A 23,684-nucleotide genomic window follows, 5' to 3' on the forward strand; every position below is an offset into this window, starting at 1 on the left:
AACTGGCCAATCAGAAATATCATCTGTAACCTAATTCAGTAAAATCACTTGAATTGGCAGAGTTGCGTCTTTGCAAAGAAAATTTTCCCCTAGGTGAGTGGTGGTTTTGCTTTACAAATGAAAATATTGGAGGTTTACTGCATTAAATCATCATGAAATGAAAATTTGTAACCATTTTCCAAATCCAGCTCTGGATGTGATCCTGTGAGCTGATACATGCGTTCAGCTCTTAGTGAACCTAGAGGGAGATAAAGATGATTGCAAGCTGCAGATCAGATTCTTATGCAGAGTGTCCACAATGAAAGTAAATTCCACACTTACACAAAGTAAATTCTTCCTGAATACAAATACAATTATATTTCTTCAGCTAAGTGTTTAACAAAGACATTGCAGTGTGGAAAACATTAGATAAGCTTTATCTAAGTGCTGATAAATGAATGCTCCCATTGCACAGAAGGTAAGTCCAACATATGACATATGTACTGAAAAATATATATTGCATTATTGGATATAGTTTTTGTTTTATTAGTTACTCAACAAAAAGCATTTCAAAACCAGTGAATAATGAATGATTTAACAACTTCATTTGTAACATACTTAATATACTACTTTTTCTGCTTTTCTATCGAATTAGTACATTGGGTGATTTAGTGATTTCTGTTTAGACCTAGCCAATGTCTGATAGGCTTTACATCAAGACAGTCATAAAATTAAAACAATAAATAAGTAGTCTGACAGATTCTTTCAATATTAGCTTAATTCTTGCTCCAACCTATCAAGGGTGATATTTATTACAGACCTAAAGGGCACGGAATTAAAAACCATATGAATTAGCAGAAGAATCCTAACCAGCGGTGAAAGTTGATTTCGTAGGCCGTGTGCTTCCTTGCATGGCTAATAGGAAGGTTATGTCATTGGAGCCAATAAAACAGCTTCGGGGTGGATCGCAGGCAGAGAGAGAAGTGTTGAGCGTCCATGCAAATCTGTTCTTACGCCTACACGCTTAAGTGGATGAGCTGAAGTGTGGGAACCAACCACTACAAGTCTGTGCCCGGGCTTTATATCCCAATGTGCACTAAGCCCATCCAAACAGCATTAACTGTCCATTTTCCCTCTGTCTCCACAACAAACTGTGGAAAATTCTTCCTGTCGATCTTCTAAAAGAAAAAGATGGGGTCTCCACAAAGGGAACGTGGTAAACCAGCAGCCTGTTAGGGAGCTAGTTGCAAGAGGGAAGCAGAAAAATGTGAAATGGCACTTCCTGCCGGCACTGTAACGCGCTGCCCGCGAGCGGTGGATGGCAGGGTGGTCACTGTTTGCCTGAGTGAATTTCACGTGAAGGAGGCCTGACTGGAAGAGGCCTTTACTCACGTTTTGAGACCAGGCTCCTCTGCGGCACCATGGGGGTGCCGGGCTCTGGGCTCGGCATTCCCAAAGGCCAGAGTTTAAACATCGGACTGGGATTTTGACAGTTTCACTGGTGGAAGGAAGATGGATTAAGTCACTGTTTGGACTTGGAGAGCTGGCTTAAGTCACCAGGCAAGCACTTTCTGAACAGGTGTATTTACTTCGATTTTGTGTGTTTTCATGCCTCATTCTGTTAGGCACTGACAGGAGAACTCAGCAGGGGTAGCTCCTCAATTTTGGGGTTTTTTTTGCCTTTGTAAAGGAGAGTGTGGGCTCTGAAATGTCCGTCTGCCTTCCTTGCTGCCGTACTCTAAACTGCGTCTTGTGTAACATTTAAAATGTGCATTCAGTGCTTGTCTTTTTCCAGTAGAGGTAGCAGCCTTTGCAGAAAGGCAGGCTTTGCAGTGCTTTGTAAAATCGCCGCTTCTGGAAAACCAATACAGAAAATCTCCAGGGTAGTTCATCAAAACAGATGTATGAAACCTTCAGGGGACACCCTTTTCCCAAAAATAGGCTTTTCCTCTATATGCACACAGACATGTTCCTGTAAGCAAATTTTCCGGAGACATATCTGACAAGCAGTTCCTTCTTCTGTGCTCCATGTAATGAAAATCTGCTGCTTCATTGAATTGGGATCAACAATTCCTGCCTTAAATGTAAGCTTGGACTTGTATTGCACGAAAAGAATATTTTCCTTTTAGGTTTCAGGAAACATCTTATGCAGGCAGGAATTCTTAACAAGTCCTGTCACACCTACATTTGGCAAATGTGCATAAAATAGGTATACCTGGAGTCGTTCGGGTGTTCAGAAGTGCGGTTTGCTTGTTTTGCATCAAGGATATAGTCTCGTAGCTCCCGAAGTCTCCCATTTAAAAAAAAAAAAAAATTAGTATGATGGAAAGGAGATTTATTAGCTGTCTTTAAGCTATTGATCCTGTAGTAGTTTTTTACCTTTTGAAGGAGTACATGTTTAATTCCTCATCACAAAGGATACTGCCTGCAGCACTGTCCCCGTGCAAAGGAGCAGGAGGAAAGCTGTAAGGCTGCCCGCTCTCTCAGTACACCAGAAATAGAAGTTCATGGAAGGAGCGAAGCCTGGTGGGCTTGCAGCTTTTGAAGTCTGTCAGTCATTCCTTCACTGACAGCCAAGGAAGGCTTGCAATAGCACCTGAGGTTGCTTGGTTGGATACAGAAGGACCCCACTCCAGGACTCCAAGCATATCCCTCTTGGATTTGCTTCCAAATTAAGACTTAAGCATATATTGGTTACCAGCTTCAGGGAGTGCTTCAAGCAATCTCTTTCATTCCATCCCACATCTCCCTTATTGATTACCTACCTCCACCTTCAAATTTTGTGGGGTTACTCCTTCTCCTCTCAAGTGGAGTCAGTGAACATGCCCTCCTACTTAGACCTTGTCTGATTTTCCTCTGTGATCTTACAGTGATTTATGTCATGGGATAGATGGATGCAATACTTTGCTAGGTCTGCTGCTCCCTCCATATTCTTAATGTTCAGCATTAGATTTTGGTTCTGCTTCTCATGGTAGTATTGGGCATCTCATTGACTCCAGCAGAACCATGCTAATAGTAAGGGGATATTTGTTTTGTGTCAGGTGTCAGAATCTGGCACCTAGTAACTTCCCCTCCAGGGGGGGTGGGGGGTGTGTGTGTAAAAATATATATATGTATGGCTTTTTTTTGCTTCCCACCTACTTCTCCTTTCCAAATTCCCTTCCTCAGTGAATTTCACAAATAAATTACTGATGATCTAGGCATAGATGAGCAGACTGAAGAGTAGGGTTTAAAAATAGTTTGACGCCTGTAAAATGGATCATTTCCACAGCTGAAGTATTTTCACTTGTCTCAGAGGAACACTGAAAGTGCAAGGAAAATGTTTTTGCAACAAAAATTATTGGCAATTTTCAGATAACACAAAAGTATTGGAAGTACTTGCTTTTTTCTTTTTCTTTCTGAGCTCTACTTGAACGCTGTTCTGTTAAATATAATGATATATAGTTGTATTATAGAATATATGTACTAAATAACACACAGCAGCTAGGACTGTATTTCCAGCTTCCCAATTACACTTGCTTTGCCTTTCAGTATAAAGATCTACCAGTATGAAAGTTAAACCAAGATACATAGTTGTTTCCCTCAAGTTCAATTCCAATATTTATATGGGTTCTTTGTGCTCTTTTAATTAATTATTTGGAAAATCACAGTTGTCTCTTTAAAAATATAAATGCAAATGGAAGTTATAAATAAAAGGCTTGCCTTGCTTTTAGAAAGCCTGTGCATGAGCTTGAGGACAGGGAGCAGTCTAACACAGCAATACAGAACCCGGCATGGGCTGCAGACTTTCCCAGGAAGCAGGGCAGATTTACTGTGTGTGGGCATCCCCCCGCTCACCTGCAATCAGTTGTTTAATCGTGGCCCTATTTTGTGATTGTTTGATGGCTGTCGCATTTCTGAAAGGAAACACAAATTAATCAGATTCTCTTATGCCTCCAGCCAAACATCCCAAATCCCACAAGCGTCTACTTGCTCTCCCATGAATCTTTGCAACTATGAGGAGCAGAAAAAAATTTGCTTACAAAATGAATGTATTGCAAGGTGAAACCACTTCAGCGTTCTCTCGATTCTCATATGGGTTACAAGCAGGCAGTATCATTTACATTGCAATAACTCACACTGAAGTTAGTCAGAGGGATATGAAGGATGTTTTCAGTCAAACTTAAGAAAGGCCAGGTTAAGACTGTCAAGCATTGGTCCCAGGCGGGACCCACTGAAGATGTCTCATCTTGCATTGGCAATTGCTTATGAGAGCCCAAAGCAGGCAGGAGCTGAGCAGGCAGGTTCTCTGGGTTTGGTCCTGGAACTGGGATCTTAGGCTGTGGCAAAAGCTTGTGTTTTGATTAACCATTCCCAGTCTTCACTCCGGCATTTGTGCTATCCCCTGCATTATGGCATCCAAACTAAATCAGGGGACTGATTTAGCTGAAAACCTATCCTCCAAAAAAAAGCAGGGAGGGAGGGTTGTACTTCAGCCGCGGAGGTATCATTTGTCTGCGCAACCGGCTGCGTGGCCACGAAGCAGGGCTGGTGCTGCCGCAGGAGTGAGCAGGGCAAGGGCTGCTTCAGCTGCTGTTGCTGTTGAAGACCTTGCTGCCTGCTCTTTCCAGAGGAAGAGGCTGTGGTATTTGCTGTAGGAGGAGAATAATCCAGGGCTTTGGAGGATGTCTAGCAGAGAAATCACACAGATGCCCTTTACCTTCTCTTGGAGACTATCCTTTTCATGCAAAATAGTTGGTTACTGCCTTTCAGTTCTGCAGGGAACCTTTGCAGCCATTGCCACATCAAAGATTACGGTTTAAACTAATCATATTTGTGTTTGGAACTTCTGCTCTACTCACCGTGATGGATGAGGGGAAACAGACTACTTACCTGTTAAGCTTGAGGGTGACAGATGAACTCCTATTCATTGCTCTCAAGTCTAATAAACTGCCCATTTAGTCTGCTCAGATGTTTCATAGTAGACTGCTTTATTCCATATTGAAATATCTGATGAAGAGGAGATTTAAACAGATATTACTTCAATAAATATCTTGTAAAGCATTTATGCACAAAGTTTTACCCTCCTTATTTTCCAAGGTTCATAGTAGGAGTTTTGCCTTAGCATGTGTTGCCACACCAGGCTGCCAGATTAGCACTGAGAAGCCACGTTGTCTCATGTAAGAGTTGAGCAGTCAGTCCTGCAGCAGGACTACAGGCATTCACAGAGACGGTCCCACACACGAAATCCAGATATGTCAAATGCTTAATTCATTCTCCGAGGATTTCAGAGGATTTGGACAGGAGCTTCTACTGCATTGAGCTTCTTAGGAAGGCTGAGTGAGGTGCCTGCACTTCTCTTCACATGCAAAGTGGTTAAATGATTCATTGAATGACATCCAGCAAGTCCTTGTCACTCACTTTCCTTCTCAGCCCTGCTTCCCCTTCTGATGTCCTGTTGTGGTCAGACATGTCTGCTGTTTGTCAGAAATGAACATGTTAGTTTAGGCAGACCAGCCTGCTATAAATAAGGTATGAACTTGTAATTGAAATTGATCCTATTTTTGTAGCTGAATGATTTGCCACATCTCTGCTAATCTGCATAGGCTGGAAGTTTTCACATTCTTAAATATTTTTTTTTACTGGAACATTTTAAGCTAATGTATTTTATTGTATTGCTGGTATGGATAGAAACACACAGTATGTGAGTATACTTAGATTTCATTTTGGCGTTGTCTGTAATTCTTGACATACTTGTCTTGGTTTTTAGCAAAAGACCAGCTAGTTCTTTCTGTTGGTGCTTTGCTTTCTTGAGCCTGCTTTCAGTGCTGCTTTCTACTGCTTAAACCAAAGCGTGCGCAGCTTCTGCTCATTGGAGAAAGCAGAGGGAAGGCAGTCATGCTTGTCTTGAATAGAAAGGGCGAAGCTAGTGACACCATGGTTGCTAGGTGTGCATAGGTATCTTTATAACACTAGAGAGGGTAAATTTTCAGCAAGGCACAGGTTTGGTTCATTTCTTGATTAAAGCAAATCTCTACGATTTCAGCCTGGCCCATTCATTCTTTCAGTGATAACCTTTGCAAGCCACACAACGCTGCAGCTGGGATGTCTGTGGCCCAGTGATGCAAGGGAGGGTTAATGCCATGTAGTGATCATTTCCCATCAGAATTTCAGTATGAATGGATGAAGTTCATCTAGATCAAGTTGATCTTTTGTGGTATTCTGTTTGAGATATATAATGGAGGAAAAAATGTGCCCTTTATCAAGGGTCCTTAAAAGGGTTGGAAAGTAAAAGAAAAAAAAAAGCCACATCAAAGGTGCTATTGATAGGAAGCTGAAAGAGAAGTGTCAAGTGCAAACACAGCAGAGAGATGGTATTGTGAATCCTCTCCAAGTCTGTCCTATGCTTCTATGGTTTGCCTGGTGTTTCCAGAGGGTTACAAGTGAGGGTGACCATGAAGCTGGTACTTCTGTGCTGAAAGTAGTTTTTGAGCAGTTTTTACATCTTCCTTCCTTTGAATTTCCCGAGTAACTTCAGTTGGCTCCATGTATAGGATTCACAGCTCAATACCAGCAAATGCCAAGCTAAAAAGAAAGTAGAAGGGAAAAAAAAGAGTGGAAAGCCAGAAAAAGATGACTGAAAATGAGAATAGTTGCCATTTAAAAAAAAAAAGCAACAAAACCCAACCACAAAACCCATAAGGGCGGTGCAGTGACCACATGTCGTGGTCGAGATTGTTGCACTGCTCAAGACAGCATTTGGGGGTAATGCTCTGATTCTTCTTGTGGTGAGCGTTTGAGGACATCTTCAGAAGAGACACTTATTTTATATACGATGCTGTCAATGTGACCTTTGAGGAAAATCACCAGAGAAGCTTATTTGTTAGGAAACATTCCTCCCCCATCCGGTCTGGCTGCCTTTGTCCCCTTCCCGCATGCTATAGAACAGCTGCAGAGACCACCTTTCCCCTTTGCAGCAGAGGGAGTGAGGAAGACGCGGTTCCCCCTTGCTCCTTGTCCTGCTGCTCTGTGCTGCACCGCAGGCTGACGCTGCGCGGGGCGGTAGGCGCTGCACAGGCGCTGTGCGGGGAGACTTCGTCTCCAAGAGCCCCAGCCCTGCATCCCTGAAGATCAGCGGAGAGCAATTTGGCGCTGCTGCCTGGGAAGTGCCAGCTGCTGAGATACTGAATATTCAGGCTAAACTTGGTGGCTTAATACAAGGGTGAGAACTCATAAAAAGGAGTGCTCTTTGCTGTCTCTGCCTCCCTCTCAATGCAATATTTTTAAAATGGCTGAGTTGTGCCAAAAGATACAAGTTGTCTTTGAAACAATTTTTAAGTGCAAATGTGACATTTCCTCCACTAATCACACTTTCTTCAGGTGAAAGGTAATAGAGTTTTCTGACTAGCTCAGCCCTGGGTCTTTGCTTGAGCAGTTGCTCCAGAATGAATTATATCCGTAGTGGTGGTTTTGTAAGTTCTTCTCTTTTTCGCGTTAAGCGCTCAGCTCATTTAGCATCTCAGTTTGAATGTGAAAATATTCTAAGAGTTGAAAGATCAGTGATTTATATGTAGTACCCAGCATCCTTCTCCCCAGCTCTCATTTTACTTTGAGCTGGTGTCATAACAGATACATCAGTGCAGTGAACATACTGTATTTTTTCCCAAAACATTAAAAATCCATGCTAATTTCATGCCTGCTAATTCTCAATCACAGGACATCTTTAATTAAAAGATAAATGACAAAATAATGTTAGTGTGGATGCTATATAATTGCAGATAATTATTTTTTATTACTAATTTTTTATTCTTGAAAAATCATGTACGTGTCTGCTCAATTCCATCTTCTTTTCTAACCAGAAGCAAACCACTCAATGTCTCTAGCCATATGGATTTCATATGCCATTCAGAGCAACCCAGTCTTATATGGTAATGACTCAACAACTTACTGAATCCAGTTAGCAGCTTTATAGATCATAACTCAAAGTATCTCATAGTTAAGTTTCATAACAGTCCCACTTAGATTATCTCACATCCTCCATGTAACTGTTCATTAAAGGCAACCATGCCTTCTATCAGTACAGGGGTGATTCACCATTAGTATTTCTCTCTCTTGATCCCCGCACCCTACTTTTATCCAGCCTTGCTTCTTAATACCCAAAAGCCAAACAGTCGGCTTGGGCTGGTGTCCCACAACAGAGAGGAGTAATTTAAGGCAGTGATCTTGAACAGATTCATCTTTAATGGAAGTAACCTCTTAAGCATTGCTGCTATACATGATGAAATACTGAAAGAGCAAGCTTACAAGCACAGGTCTGTCTTTCCAGCATCTGTATTACATTTGCCAGAAGGGAGAACTTCTCTTGCATGGGACGGAATTTGTGCTAGAGCAGAGGCCCTGCAAAGGACCCTACACACGTACGGTCTGCTCAGACCACTGACCTCAGTCTTAACTGGTGGCAAAAGAGTTTGCACTGTTGCAAAGTTCAGCTGCCATAGCTGGTTTTGCTTACCTCTTCTCATGCTGTCCTGAAGACGTTCATTCATTTCCTAAACAAACTGGTGTATCATCATTTTTAAGAAGAGGATCCGACTGGCCGCTTCTGCTGATTAGTTTTAAAAACATTGCTACTCAGGGACCTGTCCCTCTTGGTTTGTAAAACATCGGCTGAATCCTCAGTTGGCAGAAAGAGATGTCATCCCATTGCCTTCGGTGGGAATAGGTCAGGAGCTTGGACTTGGCAGTGTTTGGGGACAGACAGACAGGTTTCTTCCTCTCCCTTATATCTGAGTTTCATTTTGAACATAATGTATAACATGTTTTTACATGAACTTAGGGGAAAAAAAGGAGGATGTGCTTTGGTGCTTGTGTGGATTCAGTGAATTAGCAGCTTGTGGTTTTAGCCCCTGTTTCCACATGCGTTTCTCCTGGCAGCTAAGTATTGGTTTGTGTAGTTCTCAGCCCCGCACTGTGCTGGCACAGTGACTGGTGTGGCCATTCAGTGAACCAGATTGGGAATCTCAGTCTTTTTTTCTTTCTCTACCTGGTCATTTTTCAACCGTATCAGCTCGCTAGTGTGCTTCATCACACACGCAGCCACTCAGCAGATGTGCAGGTTTAGTACAGTGGGGCAAATCTGAGAAGCAGGGAAAAGCACCTGGAGACAGGATTGGAGAAGGATTTGTACAAACAGCACTGCTGCTCAGTTTTATTGACTCGCCTGTGTGCTACTGAAATGCTCACCCAGTATTTGGGGAAAAGAAAATAGATACAGGCTCAACCTTTAAAAAACAAAACAAAACAAACAAACAAACAAAAAAACCCGAAGCCAAACCAAAACAAAAAAACCTCAAAGGCTGATCCAACACGGTATGGATCTAAGCATGGGCTTTGTAGGTGAATGCTGAGCCTGATCCAGATTCTTTCATTGCTTTCCTGTGGAGTTTCTGTAATGTTTTGTGGGATATACAGAATCAGAACTGAGATGTGTTGAGATACAAGAGACGGAGCTTGTCCCTGCCAGTGCAGATGTGCTAGCAATACAAGAAAGCTCTCATCCAGCTTAGAAGTGCTTATAAAGTTTTGACTATCCTGTAACTGTCCAAGTCCCGTGCAACCCATGCTTTGGACTGATGCTTCAGCTTCTGTGATGGGTTTATCTTAGTGAAGGGTGAGATTGTTTTAACCTTTCCTCATATGGATGTTAAAGTAATCACGATAGCATCAAGTATCATGATACTGATTAAATCCTGTGGATGAAAGGTGTGGGTTTCAGGAGTGGGATCTACAGGTGTCTCTCCCTTGATCTACTTCATCCTGCTCAGCAATCTGATCTTACTGGGTTGTCCAAGCTGTGTCTCTGTGTCTTCCCCTTCTTGGTTAGAGACTACAGTGCAAAATGTCACAGGGATATTGTAGTCTCCCTCTTCTTCCTCTTTAAGGGCTTCAGTGTTTCCTCTGTCATCTCTTCTGTTTTAAGTAGGTATATTACCTCACCGAATCCACACGCCCAGCACCTGTGCCTGTTCAACCATCTCTGCAGAGAGATGGTGTCACTGGCTGGGGAGAAGAGCTTGTGCTTGTGGGTGCAGTGGAGAGACACGGTGGATGCAGATGATTCAGAAGGGAGCATGAGCAACATTGCAACCCTCTCAGCAGTGGGTGCCTAATAATTTTCATATTCTTTGGTACTGTGTGTGTTTCAAAACACAATGTTAGAACACCAGCCATCCTGGCTAGATGTGACAAAAATTAGGCACAGTAGAAAACAAACTCTACTGATCATAATGGTGTGACCTCCAGGGGACACTTGGTGAGGTGACTGTTCAGGTGTAGCTACCTGTAATCTCAGAAGGAGCATCTCATTCCTTGTTCGTTACTGTAGTTCAAATGAAGAAGATCTACTGGCAGAGATGATGGTGTTTAAGGTCGTGCCACCAAATTGCTGCATCTTATGTATAATAAATATCAGTCTTCTGTAACTCTAAAGTCAGTAATGTAAGAATAACTTGAGTTCATTTCAGTTAGCTATCTGGATTAATAGTTGCTGTCTGAGTACAACTGTATGCAACCTACACTGATTCACCTACCAGTAAGACAGGTATGTGGGACTGTGGTGCAGGACCATGTGGCATGTATGAGTCTTTCTGCTATGATTTAGACAATCATGTCAAGAATTTGATCTTTTTTTGAGGAGAAAGGAGAGCATACATCTTAAACCTGTTTGAGAGAGTCTCCAGTTCAGGGAACAACAGACCGCAGTACTTTCAAAGTAGTACGTGCCCCCATTAAGCCATTCTTCGTTACTGTAGAGGCATAAGTCATAAATAGTTTATTTGTTCCTTGGCAATTTCATATTTCATGTAAGAACAAAAGAACACATATGCAATGGAACTTTTATGAGATCAACATTTAATCCCTGAAAAAGATTTAGTAAACATCAAGATTTCCCCCAAACTGGTGGTCTATCAGTCCAAGTAAACTTGCAAAGGTTAATAAAAAAATAGCCTTTGCAGCAATGGCTATGAATGTATATATACACTTACATACACATATTCTTATACAGGTACATGGGGTTATTTTTCCTTGTAGCAGAGTCGTGGCCTCTCAGTCTCTGCTGCAAAAGGCAGCGTAGGTGAATAAAATGAAAGGCAGCTCCTTCCTCGCAGCTGTTGTATACATAAGGAAAAGGTACAGTAGGTGAATACAGAACAGCAAGTGAGAATGGGGAGGCCAGGACACGTGTACGAATATAAGGGAAACATGGCTGATTATTCCTCTCTGTTTTTCAGTCTCTCTACCTGCAACGGGACATAAAGTTAATCAGCTTCTATGTCAAAAGGCCATAGGCCCCACAGTCCTCATCCTCGTCAGGGCCAACCAGCCTTCGTTCAACAATTGGTGACTCAGATGTCTCCTAGTCCCTGGACTTCCCCATATTGCCCTGAGGTGCAGATTTCCGACAGGCTTGTTTGCAACATGGTTTTGTTAGAAGAAAGACTTTGTCCTTATTTTAAGATTGCCTGGGGTTGAACGTGTGCTTGGAAAGCTGAAAGCAAGGGGTTAACCTCTTGATCTAAACTCAGAAAAGCGTAAAAGAGAAAGATGCAGTTCAGCCTATCAAGGATATGCAGCATCTTCTGTGGCTGCTCCTTAGAGCTTTCCTAAGGCATCTCTCAGCCCTGAAGCAAAGGGGACAAGCAGCTGAGTGGCATTCTCCCTGTAGGATACTGTCTTGCAGAGTGGACTTTTCTGGGGTTTTTGTTTGGGTTTTTATTGGCTTTAGGCAGTGAAAGGTAACTCAGCAGCACTTTGCTTTCCTATCTGCTTTATTTCAACATTGGCCTGTAAGGCTAATGAAAGGGTTGCTGGCCTAAAGAGATCACGTCATTTTTCAGGGGATTCCTTCCCCGTCTCAGTCTGTTGGTCTCTGCTGTTCCCCTTCAAAAGTTTTTCCCTGTTTGCTTTATTTCCTGGGAATCTAGTGTTGGTAACACAGAGCTCTTTTCCCAGGTATAGCAGCGATGGTTTGTATTTCCTTCCTCCTTGGCTTCCTGAACTGGGCTTTTTTCCCCATCTCCCTTTACTGGAATGGGATAAACAAACACACGATGTGTTGAGCTGCAAGGAGCTATCTTTGCTACTCAAGTAACTTTCTGCATTCTAAAGACCGTTACATTATTTTATGCTAAAGAGTTGAGGAGTACTGCCACCTAGTTCATCCTCCTACTCCAAAACAGGATCAACTCTACTTATAGCATTCCTGACAGACACTTGTATAACCAGTCCTTAAAGATTTCCAGCAATGGGGACCCCACCGCCTTTCCAAGCAAATTTTCAAGCTGAACATTTCTGCAATATGAGCTCATTACTTTCATCTCCTGCCGCTTGCGAATGTTGATGAACAGATTATTACCTAACTCTGTGCAGCAGCATTTTATGCATTTGAAGGGTGTTTTCATGCTCTCTCTTCTTTAGGCTGAGCAACCTGTGTTCTCTCAGTCTTTCCTTGTAATTCGTGTTATCTAGAGATCTGCTTGTTCCCATTGCTCCCTCATGATCTGCCTCCAGTTGCCTCGCATCTTTCTTGAGGTGTGGAAAGGGTACTTCAGCTGAGCCAGTAGCAGTGTTGAGTAGGGCAGAAAGATGTCACTCCGGCTGCATTCCAGCAGTTTGTCCCAGAGTGATGCTTGCTTAGCTTAAAGCAGCACAGCAACATCACGGATTCACCTTCGGCTCATGATTCTGCTCGGTCCTTGGAATCTTTGTGCAGCACTGCTGTATGCCCGGTCATTCCTCGTCCTCTTTGCATGCAGCTAGTTGGTTTTGGCTAAACACAGAAGCTTACGCTCGTCCTGGTTGAAATGCAGCCTTCAGCTTCTCCAGTCAAGATTATTCTAATCTTGTCCTCACTTATACTTACTGTTTTACCCAGCTTAATGTAATTTTCCAGCTAACAAACATTTCTGCTGCATCACCTGTTCCATTAATGAAAATATTCCATCATATGGGAGCCAGGATGAAGAACCCTACAAGAAGGATCCTTCAGATTTGGCTATAAGCTGTGGATAACTGCTTCCAGAAACAACAAAGTATTGGCAGCTACTCCAACCATTTGGAATGTCACCTTCTAATAGTAATCATATTGATCACCAGTTTTCTCATCTACCTTCATGCAACTCCCTCCAAGGTGAAACATTTAGGAAGACAGATTTTCTACTGCCTAATTTTACAAACCGAATTTAGTATTTTTCTTCTTTTTTTTTCACTTTTTGTTATAACTGTTAAAAATTTTTCCTAAGAGTTTTCAACTTTGTCTGAAACTGCTTGCAACTGCCAATGGATCCACGTTTTGAGTCATATTGATCTTAGACCATTTTTTCTTATCTGGTTTAGCTGACTATGAATATATGTGCCATGTGCACATACACAAGCACCTCCCCCCCACCCCGTTGTTTGCTACTTCCTGCAATTTATTGTTTCATTTATCGATTATTGATTTATTAGCCTGTTAGAAATTAGGTTGTTTTGACTAGATTTGCTTGATACATCCATGTTTTCTATTTTTTGTCTTTTTTTATTTCCATTGTGTGCTTACAAGTGGTTTGGTTATCTGCACCAGAGTCATTCTGGGAATTTAAAGTAAAAGCAAGTGGTGTATAGTTCCTGTGGCTTCCTAGTTGTTGGGGGTTTTTTCATTTTCAAAAATAAGCGCTGTGTTTGACCTTTTCCCAACATTTGGTACCTTACTTGTCCGCCATGAACTCTCAAAGACAACTTATAACAGCTCTGAGATTTCTTCTGCTCATTCCTAAAGTATCTTAGGGCAAAGTTCATCTCTTGGACAATTTGAGAACATTTGATTTACTCTAGTGCTCCCTGTGTATTCCCCATTCTGAGCTGAAATCTTATCTCTTCTTTGCTGGTATTAATTCCTGCTAGTGAGAGGATCATTTGGCCTTTTTTAGTAAAGTCTTAGCAAAATTGGTATTTTGATCTTCCTGGTATAATGTCTCAATGGCTTTCTTTCCTTTCTTGAGTGGCAGACCAATAATTTCAGAATGATGCATCTCATTTTCTGCCCTGACCTCCATGCTGTTTTATTGCCTGATGCTGATATCATCTTACCGTAGGAGATGTTCACTATGCATACGTCCTATCACATTCACATTTTTCTTTTCATTTGTCTTTTCATAAGCAGTAGCCATAATATTAAGGGGGCAACATGCTAAACATGGCAGTTAGAGTTTTCCAAACTAATGCTCATTTTGACAGCTGTAAAAATTCCGGCCAGTGCACCTGATTGGTATATGTTGTCATCACTGGGCTAGTTTCAGTTGTGCTGTGACATTTCCCCTGTCATTATATTCAAAATAACCAGGCAAGCCTCACCTACAAGACATGGGCTCTTTGTCTATCACCGTGGTCCAAATGTATTACCTGTGCAAAGGGGACTCAGCAAAAGAAACGTTTAACAGCCAGACAGTTTTCCTGTGTGTTAACAGTGGCTTAATCTGCTGGCCAGTAGTTATCCTTACTTTGAGGACTTTTTCTGAGTTGTCTTCCCAAGGCAGCAGCTGTCAGAAAAGCAATGAGACCAAGTTTCTTGTGACTATCTGTGTGGAACCACACTGCCCTTGGGGAGGGAAAGTAGGGAATTTCTGCATCTCCAAACCAAATCCAGTTAGCCAGATTAAGGCTTATAAAACCTGACAATTCTGAGAGGAAAATTAATGTATGGACTGGAAGGAGATAGTAAACAACACTTAATTGTGCAAGCGGCTGCAGGATTTCCACCAAGTTTAACAGATACCGTAAGCAGTCCCACTAGGAAATCCCCTATATTTGCACACACAGAGGTGCAAATGTTTTTGAGTTGCCTTCTAGTGCTGCAGGCGCTAGTGCCCAGAGGGGTGGGTGCTTTCAGTTTGTTGCTTTTACACAAAAAGGGCAAGTGATTTCTTTTAACCCCTGCTTTCAATTTTTAAGTCCCTTCTGTCTTCTGGTCTCCAGTTAACTCATCTCTTCCTGCTCCCTTCTTCTTCTCCCCCTCCTGTTTTCTCCTGATTTGGGATTAGTTTGTCACTTAACAAACAGCACATTTGGTCATCCCCATGTTGGCTCTGCACTTTTCCCTGCCCTGTCCGTTGTACATGAGATGAGTTGCTTTTTTCCTGCTGTAGCCTGTTTTGTTTCCAGGGCTGCTGTGCAATTTGCAGAAAAGAAGGGTGACTGGAAGTGTGTGTGGGAAGAGTAACTTGAAAGAAGGGTAACTCAAAAGGTCTACGCCTACACTTATCCAAGTTCCTCCCTCTGTCCTCGATTCGCTGTGTGACCCTGGAATAATCGTTTAGGTCCTCGATCTGAGTCTAGAGCCATGTCCCTCTTTACCTCAACTCTCAGCAAGCGTAAAGGGAAGTTAACACCTAGCTCCTGGACAAAACCACTGATCTCAAGGATGAAATCTATACAAGAACCTGAAACAGCATCCAGTCCTTCCCATGCCATTGTCTGCCACCTAACTTTGTAGACCCTGATTTCTGCCCGTGCTCAACAGAGATACTTCTGAACTGGCTGTCACTCCCATCCATCTTCATTTCTTAGGAGAATGAATTGTTTCAAATTCTCATAAATTCCCTTTTTACTCGATTATGAAATATGTTTTAATTTGACAGCGATGTTATTTTTAGTAATACTTTTTGTAGCCTTTAGTATTAACATCTAGTTGGGGGAAAAAACTGCTAAATATTTATACTTCTGTGCTTTGATCTTTCACTCAGAAGAACTGAAAAGGTATCACACTTAACATTTTTACTATAAATATTTTAGATAGCATTTGAAAGAGTCCAAATTCACCTCTCGTGTTGGATTTGTTCGGATTATTGAGATAGGTTGTCACTCTTAAGCGCTTCCAGATGGCATTTCGGTTGCCAATGGTTGGAAACTTTTGAGCGATACTGTTGTGGCTAATGACCAGTGATGGAATCATTAATATTGCTGTTTGACAGAAGTAGAACCAGAACCTCTTCTGTCCTCTTACTTGTACACTGTGGCTCAGAGGAAGATGAATATAATGTCTTTGCACAAGAAGCACAACAACTCGGCAAACACAGTGGGTCTTCCAGAGTTATTCTTTGCAAACAGGTTGTGTCCCTGGCCTGTTCCAGTACGAGCCAGTTGCCCTGGAAGGGCACAAGGGGTTGTGAATGAGATATCTAAGTCATGAAGTTCTGCCAGACCCACAGAGCCTGTTGCTGCCGGAGCTGCCTCATTCTGCCATTAAATTGCTGGGGATTTAGGAGGTCAGGAGAAATGTGGAAAAAGTGGGAGAGCAAGGAATGGCAGAAAATATGCTGATTTGTTGTGGGTTTACTCACTGAAAATGTACATTTTTCTTTAAGAATTTTCTGGCTAGCTGCCAAAACACTTCAGCTGCCAGCACTGCCCGGACTTCGAGGTATCGCATGCTTCATTCTCCTCAGTAAGCTCTGGTTCCTCATCGGCTATGTCAGCCAAGTTTCTTTTCCAGAGAGGGGAGGTGATCCATCACAGGAATTTTTGGCCTTGGCCTTTCATGGGAAATGTAGTCCTGCTTTGGGTTCTGAACTACACAGGGAAGGAGAAAGTGAAGGAGCTTAGATGGCAGTTCCTATGAGACACAATATCCAAATTGAGTTATTGTGTTCCTTTTGTTTGCTGTTTTGGCAAATGTTTAAGCCTCTAGTGGTCAATTTTTAAACAACAAATAACAAAAAATATTACCCCTTTCATTTTGTTTTGGTGAAATCACGGTTAGACTTTGAAAAGCATTTGACTTGGAACCTTTTCAGTCAGACCTAGGGAAAGTAAAGTGAAATTAAACCCTATGCTGTTCACAGAACAGGTATTCTGCCCTGTCTGAGACTATCACCTTTTCCCTCTTACTTTCAGCATCCAATTATTTTTCTATGTTTAGTACATAAAATTAAATGTCTCAAGTATTTTACCAAACAACTGTCTCTTGTTTACCACTGCAATGCGTAGAAGTTATTTCACTGGATTTCGTATGTGTGCATGTGTATCGGAAAGTTTACTTTTTCCTATGTTTATTCCACTTGTGCAGCCTTTGTATCTGCCATAGTGATAACCCTGAAGAAAAAGTCGGTTTTCATACCCTATTCTGAGCCTCTCAGGCTTGCACACATTCTGATCTTTGTGTGCAAGCCCACTGCACAGCTTGCTTTTATTCCTGAAAGCCTCAGCCTAAGTTGAGAGACTCATTCCATTAAAAGTGCATAACATTGCATCTATCTGGCATGATGAGTGCTCCAGGGTTACTATGCTGACAGCAAGGCAAATCTTGAAGATACCCAGCCTCTAGCCTACTCCTGAATCTTCCTGGATTTAGAGCAGGATTTTGAACTGACTCGCTAGATGGAGTGATGAGCCCCCAAAAATTGAGGAGGCCCAGTGTGAACAGAGAGCACAAAGTTCATCTTACAAGAGGGAAAACTCTCAGCCATGTCCAAGTTTAAATCCATGTGGAATGGATTCCTCAGCATTGACGTAGATAGGATATGATGGGAATTCTGTCACTTGTGCTTGACAGATGACTTTCCCAGAGAGAGGGAGATTGGAGGACAAGCAGCCACCACTGATGCTTGAAGCCATCCCCTTGAGAAGGACTTTCACACCTGCTTTACAACCATTGATCATTGCTTTCTTCAAGGAATCAATGAGTCGTTGTATTAAAAACAAAAAAAACCACAATCCCAAACCCCAAGGCTTTGCAGGTTTTTCCTGGCCTTCTGTGGCAGCAAAAGTCTGTGTCACAATTAGCTTATGATCCTGCGGGGACTTTGGATTTTCTTTCGGTATAATGGAGAATGATATTTTTCTCCTTACTCTTCACCCTAGTGATATTTCATCGTTGTCTGCATGTAATGGATTCCATTACTTTTGATGCTGTGAGGCTTAAGAGCTTTTTAATGGGAAGTGCTTGGATCTGAGATGGGTCGACTGTATCGTTGGCTGGTTACTGAGACGACTGTAACAGTGCACGAGGGAAATACTCTCTTGGTTTCTTGTGTAACTCAGTCTGTTTACAAGAGTTCCCTCTGCTTGGGAGCTGGCGGAAAAGAGCCCTGTGCCCTCACCTTGGTTCTTCTGCTGGCGTGTATCCACAAACCAAGTTGGTCTGTTGAAATGAGAAAAGGTCGTTAGGGGCCAAGGTGCTGGGCCAAAGCACAAGTGATTGCTTGAATTGTTTCACTAAACATTTAGTGAGTACATCTAACAGCCAGGAGACTTTCTCTTTCAGGTGATGCTTTTTTTTTTTATATTGAGTTATTTTTTTTCAGTATATATCTGTTTGTATCTCTTCCTGCCTGTAAGAAATTAGGTGATAGATTTAAGTAGAAAAGGCAAATCATGATCAAAACTTTCTAGCCAGTCCAGTGTTTTTGGATACTTGACAATGGCTTAGATCCTATTTATGGCTATTTAACAGGGTCTCAGTGACTGAGAAGCTGAAAAGTTTCTGAGTGCTTTCATTTTTCATCTGCCTTTCATTACCTTAACTAGCAGGTGTTATTTATGTCCTTTGCCACTGCATCCCGTACCGTGCTCTTTTTCTCTCTCAATAAGCTGGCTATTAACAGAATTTTGACTTTTTTTTCTACACTAAGAGAAAAGCTTAAAATGGAATTAATATTAAAGAAAGAAAGAACGAAAAGGCCAAGCAGGTTCAGGGTTTGGTATTCAGATACAGATTTCACCAAGTCCAATTAGAAAAGAGCAAAAAGTCCATTACTGTCTCAATTTGGTGAAACAGAAGAAAAATATTTCAGTCCAACTGCCTGTCAGTGAACATGCATCGCTTTGAAAGTGAGCACCAAAAAAATCCACAGTGATCAAATAATGTTGACAGTATCAACATGGTTATGTTGACCTCAACTATCTTTGAAGCTGAACCATCCTTCTGCCAGGTGTCAACTGGAAAAGATGTGCAACAGATACGACCATTCCCTGCTTTCTGTGGGTTCAAAACAATTCTTTCTTCTGGAGGTGATCTAGTGCTTTTCACCAGCATCAAAATCACCTTAAACAAAAACATGTCCATTTTTTACAATATGCTGTTGTATACAATACGCTCTTCTAGAGAAATGGAGTATTAGCATTTGAAAGGAGTGATGAGAATGCATCTTTGGGAAGGGCCTTTGTTCAGAGAATTACTGCTATATTCTACCTGCGTATCACCATGGTAATTGAATTATTTGCCATTGACAGTAAGCTATATAGCACAAACCTTTTGCCATTTTCCATGATGTGGTTCCCAGCAAAGAGTGCTATTTGTCAATTTAGAATTTATTGTATGACATTTAGCAGTTGTGTCTACTATCATAGTGGTGGATGTGGTTTGAAAGCCTGAAACAAAAAGGAAAATTAATTACATCATTTTCTTCTTCTTCTTCTTGCAGTTTAATATTCCTCCCCATTTCCACTTACATCATGAACCATTCTGGAACTGTTGGAGCCACAAAGCAAAACCAAAGCTGTGCAATTATGATGCTAGCAACATGAGACAGTATTTTCATTTCTTCTTATCATCGTCCCTTTCAGGATATTGTTGCAAACAAAAAAAGCCTTTCTCTTCCCTGAAGTCATTCCACGCATACTCAAAGCATGACGTGACCTCTGTGACGCGTGTAGTGGTCATTGAGTACTGTGTGATGGTTAATGTAAGGTAATTGCATGATGAATCTTTTGGGGGGATATAGAATACAAACTGCTATGGCAGGAATTGGGAGACCCTCAAAGAACCTCACTAAGATGACTCACTTAACAGAGAGAAAATAATCTTGAATACTTGCGTTACCATGTGTGTAGATCTTTCATTTTAAATAGTACTCTGTAGGAAAAGGCGCAATATAGATATGGTGGTGAGTGGTACTGCTTAGTGCGCTGCTCAGAGGACAAAAGAGATGGTACTCTTTTTCACTCCTTGATGCTGTGGGAGATTGTCATCTCTACTTTTCTGTTCTTCAAAGTAAATCTAGCTTTCTAGAAAAATGTCTGGTTCTGTGTTGTCCTCACCACGTGAAAGCAGGGGTAACCTCCCTATAGAAGTCTCTGTGCTTCCGTGCTTTATTTAAGACAGATGGAAAGTAGAACACGGTTAAAAAGTGGGGATTTTCCCCACTCAACTGCTGTCCCTTTTTTCTCCCTCTTCAAGTACAGGATGGAAAAATTTTCTTGTTATGGTGTCGTATGTGGATGACACAAATGCCAATACCAGGCATTTATTCTTTAGGCAACATTGTGGTTACCAAATGACCCTGTGTCTTACCTAACCACTGAGATAGGTTCCCCAGTATGTTTAGGTGTTTTGCTGTTGGCAGCTTCTGGGATCAGCTTTCTAGCCAACTTGTATTTAAAACATCCTTCAGTGGACTTCCATGCAGGGAAAGCTAACACACAGGTATTAGTTTTTATTGTCTAACATACCATTTCATTCTAGCCCTGGTCCCAGTGTTCGGTTGCTTTCATGTTTGTTTTATTAGACTAGTGGCAGACTAAGGCGCCTTAATTTCTTGCTGTGCTCAGATACCAGGCTGACATATCAAAACATATACGCTGACCTTCAGGTTGGCCCCACGCAGTGAATCTGACCCGGCAGCAAGCAGCTCCCTTGCACGTGGAGGCGGCTACATGCCAATTCCTGAAAATCAATCACAAGGCAAAGCTGTTTCCTCCAAAAAACATATGAAAGACCATTAGGCATTGTTTCACTCCAGTGTTTGTTCATGGGCCGTGTTCTCGTTTCCTCCTGCGGCATCAGAATAAATCCCTGTCTTCCTTTTCTCTTTGAGCAGTGCTTCACTGTATTCACTGCGTTTCATTACCTGAAAGCCGCAGGCTGGTGCAGGGGAGACTTGTGACACTAAGATCAGCTGAAGCCTAATGGCAGAGGAGTCCGCGTGACTGCGAACCACATGGACTTGTCTGGTGGTGCAGCTTAGGTAAATAAAACCCAATGCATTCGCTGTTAAGCTGCTACTTCCCCCCCCCCCCTTACCTTGTGAAGCTGCTGTTCTAAGTTTTGGCCTCAGATTTTCTTTTGCTTAGGATAGAGAGCTACTGCTTCTGTATCATCAGGCTGCAGCATGACATGCAGGAGAGAGTTCATTATGCATTAGCAGAGCCATCTTTAAGGTAGGCAAACACTCTGTGGCTCTGCAGAACAAAAGGAAAGCAAGAAAGGGAATCTGCAAACATGTATTATTTGCTGACAATAATTATTTCCAGTTGCAGCTGATGGCAGTGATTAATCACATTGTCTTACTATTTTGTTGGGGGGGTTGGTATTGAGGGGGGAAGAGCCAAGAATTACTCTTCTCCATCTCCCTTGAAAACTTAGCTACTACTACTGTGAAAACAGTGCTTAAGGTTTTGAAACTTGCAGCGTGTCTCTTATTGAAATAGCATTGAACGTTATACTCCTTCTCTCTTATTAGTAACAAAGATGCAAATAAACCTAGCTAAAAGGTGGGAGAAAAATGTAACATACCAACCACAGGACTGATGCGTAGCCAGCCATGTCTATTAGTAGTTACATCACTTTTTGCTATAATTAAAATTAGATTAATTACATTTAATAGAATCCCTGTTTTATTTGTCTTGCACCAATGCCTAACTTCAGCTGCACCTGAAAGAACTCTAGTCCAGTGCTGCTCCATAAGACCCTTTCCTAATTTCAATGCCTTCATATAGATGCTGGTTTTCCACAACACCCACAGGAAACTATTACATCCTATTCTGGCCTATTTAATTTGCCTCATGAATGAACTGCTTGCTGGAATGGAGGTAGGGGGATACCTAAACACGTGAGTCAAAAGTAATAGTTACTTTCAGTTAGCCATGACCAGTGAAGAAACAGTAGCTGTCCCTACCAGAGCTTAAATACCTTAAGCAAACTTGTGTTTACATCACATTAAATGAGTTTTCCATCATGAGATATATTGCCAGTATATACAAGACTTCAGGATCAGGGCTATGACTGTACATCTTCTAAATAGATTTTTCAGCCAAAGCAACGTGCAAATGTTTTTGTTCAGGTGGGCTGCTGTAGCACGGTTAAAAGCTGAAATACTACCAGCTGTAAAGGTATTTGCCAGCCTGGATTTGAAAATTGTTTCTATTGAGCCCCAGTTATCCCTCTCTGTTATTCAAATTTCTCTCTTACAATGTAGCATCTGGCCAAACCCTTGTTATTCCATTTACTTGCTTCTCCCAGGTCTGTCCTCTCAACTGCTTTGCAGAGGTGGAGCAGAGCAGAGCGACACCTTCTCCGCAGTTACGCCTCCCCTCTTTTCTCAAAGATCCCTTTTTTTTGCAGCGTTTAACCTGCACCCAGGGAAAGCTCTTGGCTGGTTTTTAGCAGTTAACTGCGGTCGTCAGCTTAACGCTTTATGAAATGCAGTTTGCCCTTTCCTATGCTAGGCAGATTTTACTTGCTTTGTCTTCAGAGCGCACAAAAAAGGAGGAATGTTTTAATTTGAAATAACCTTTTTGTTGTAAACTGCCAGTGGGAGCAGGGACAAGCTTCCCACCCATGTTGGGTGGGTCGAAGTTGGTATCAAATAGCTGTTCTGAGATTAAAACTACCTGTGCCTGTTTCTACTAGGATTTGAGATTGAAATTAGTATCTCGAGAGTTATCTTTGCGTATGAACACATATAACCTTAGTTTTAATCAAATAGACATAATAAACACGGTTTCTAACATGAAACAATTTTCAGGAGAGAGATGACCCGAAGCTTTCTGAATGCCTTTGTGTGCCATTAAATGCTAGTCTGGGAGATCCTTCTGTCTCGTACTTGATCTCTGGTTTCCCATTATTTTTCCCCTCAGATTTTCTTTCTTTCACTGAAGCGAGCGTTTGCCTTTGAAGGAAGAAGCTGTGTGGGGTCCATTTGAAACTAAAAATAAAAAGGATGCCACAACTGCCATTTAAATTCAGTAATACAAGCTCTGCAATTGCAGAGATGCCCCCTACAAGAGCTATGTACTCCAGCCTGTTTTTGCCTTATTCGACTTTACTGTTTTGCTCCTGGTTTTGCATTAACTTGTCTTTGCCAAACTCAGCAACTCTTAAATACTTTCTTTTTTCCCCATCATCCCCTCTTCCCTATCCCTTTTCCCTGTTCTCTTTTGCCTTTTCCTTTCCATAGTAGCAGAGGATAAGAAATTTTGCCATGTGTGCCTCCTGTCATGTCTCGCCCCGTTTCTTCCCGAGTTTGCTGGGCTGCCCCCGCATCTCGGCTGCAGCATGGCCAGCGTCCAGGCGCCGCCATTTGATGCTTCGCTTTGGGAGTGACGGCCGCCTTCATCCTGCCTCTCTGTCCTTCTCCCACAAATGGAGACTTCAGATGCATTTTTGTCCTTGTTTCTCATTTCCAGCAAAGGCGAAATAGTCACCTGAATTGAAAAATAAATATTTTACTCTGTTTTGCCGCTGTTTGGTCTCATCCTCCAGGCTGGAGCCTGGATGGCAAGACTTGTGAGATGCCTCATGTTAGCTAGCAACATTGCTCTCCGGCGTAGAGAGGTTATGTGGTGTTTTCCTCATGCCCATCACCACCAGCCCCGCTGGTCTGGGGGGTGGTATGTGCGTGCAGTGCTCCCTCCAGGTAGCCCCATTAGCACCAAAATGGGAGAGCTGTGATGTCAGCAGCCGTTCAGTGGTG

The 23,684-nt window shown here is 42.1% G+C and overlaps 1 protein-coding gene across 7 annotated transcripts in view; it reads left to right on the top strand.

Moving 5' to 3' along the window:
- FARS2 (phenylalanyl-tRNA synthetase 2, mitochondrial) overlaps positions 1-23,684 on the top strand; it is a 251,593-nt gene that overhangs the window by 227,144 nt on the left and 765 nt on the right. The gene's annotated exons all lie outside the window — the stretch shown is intronic.

The sequence above is a fragment of the Grus americana genome, chromosome 2 (assembly GCF_028858705.1).
Source record: "Grus americana isolate bGruAme1 chromosome 2, bGruAme1.mat, whole genome shotgun sequence".
Lineage (NCBI taxonomy): Eukaryota > Metazoa > Chordata > Aves > Gruiformes > Gruidae > Grus > Grus americana.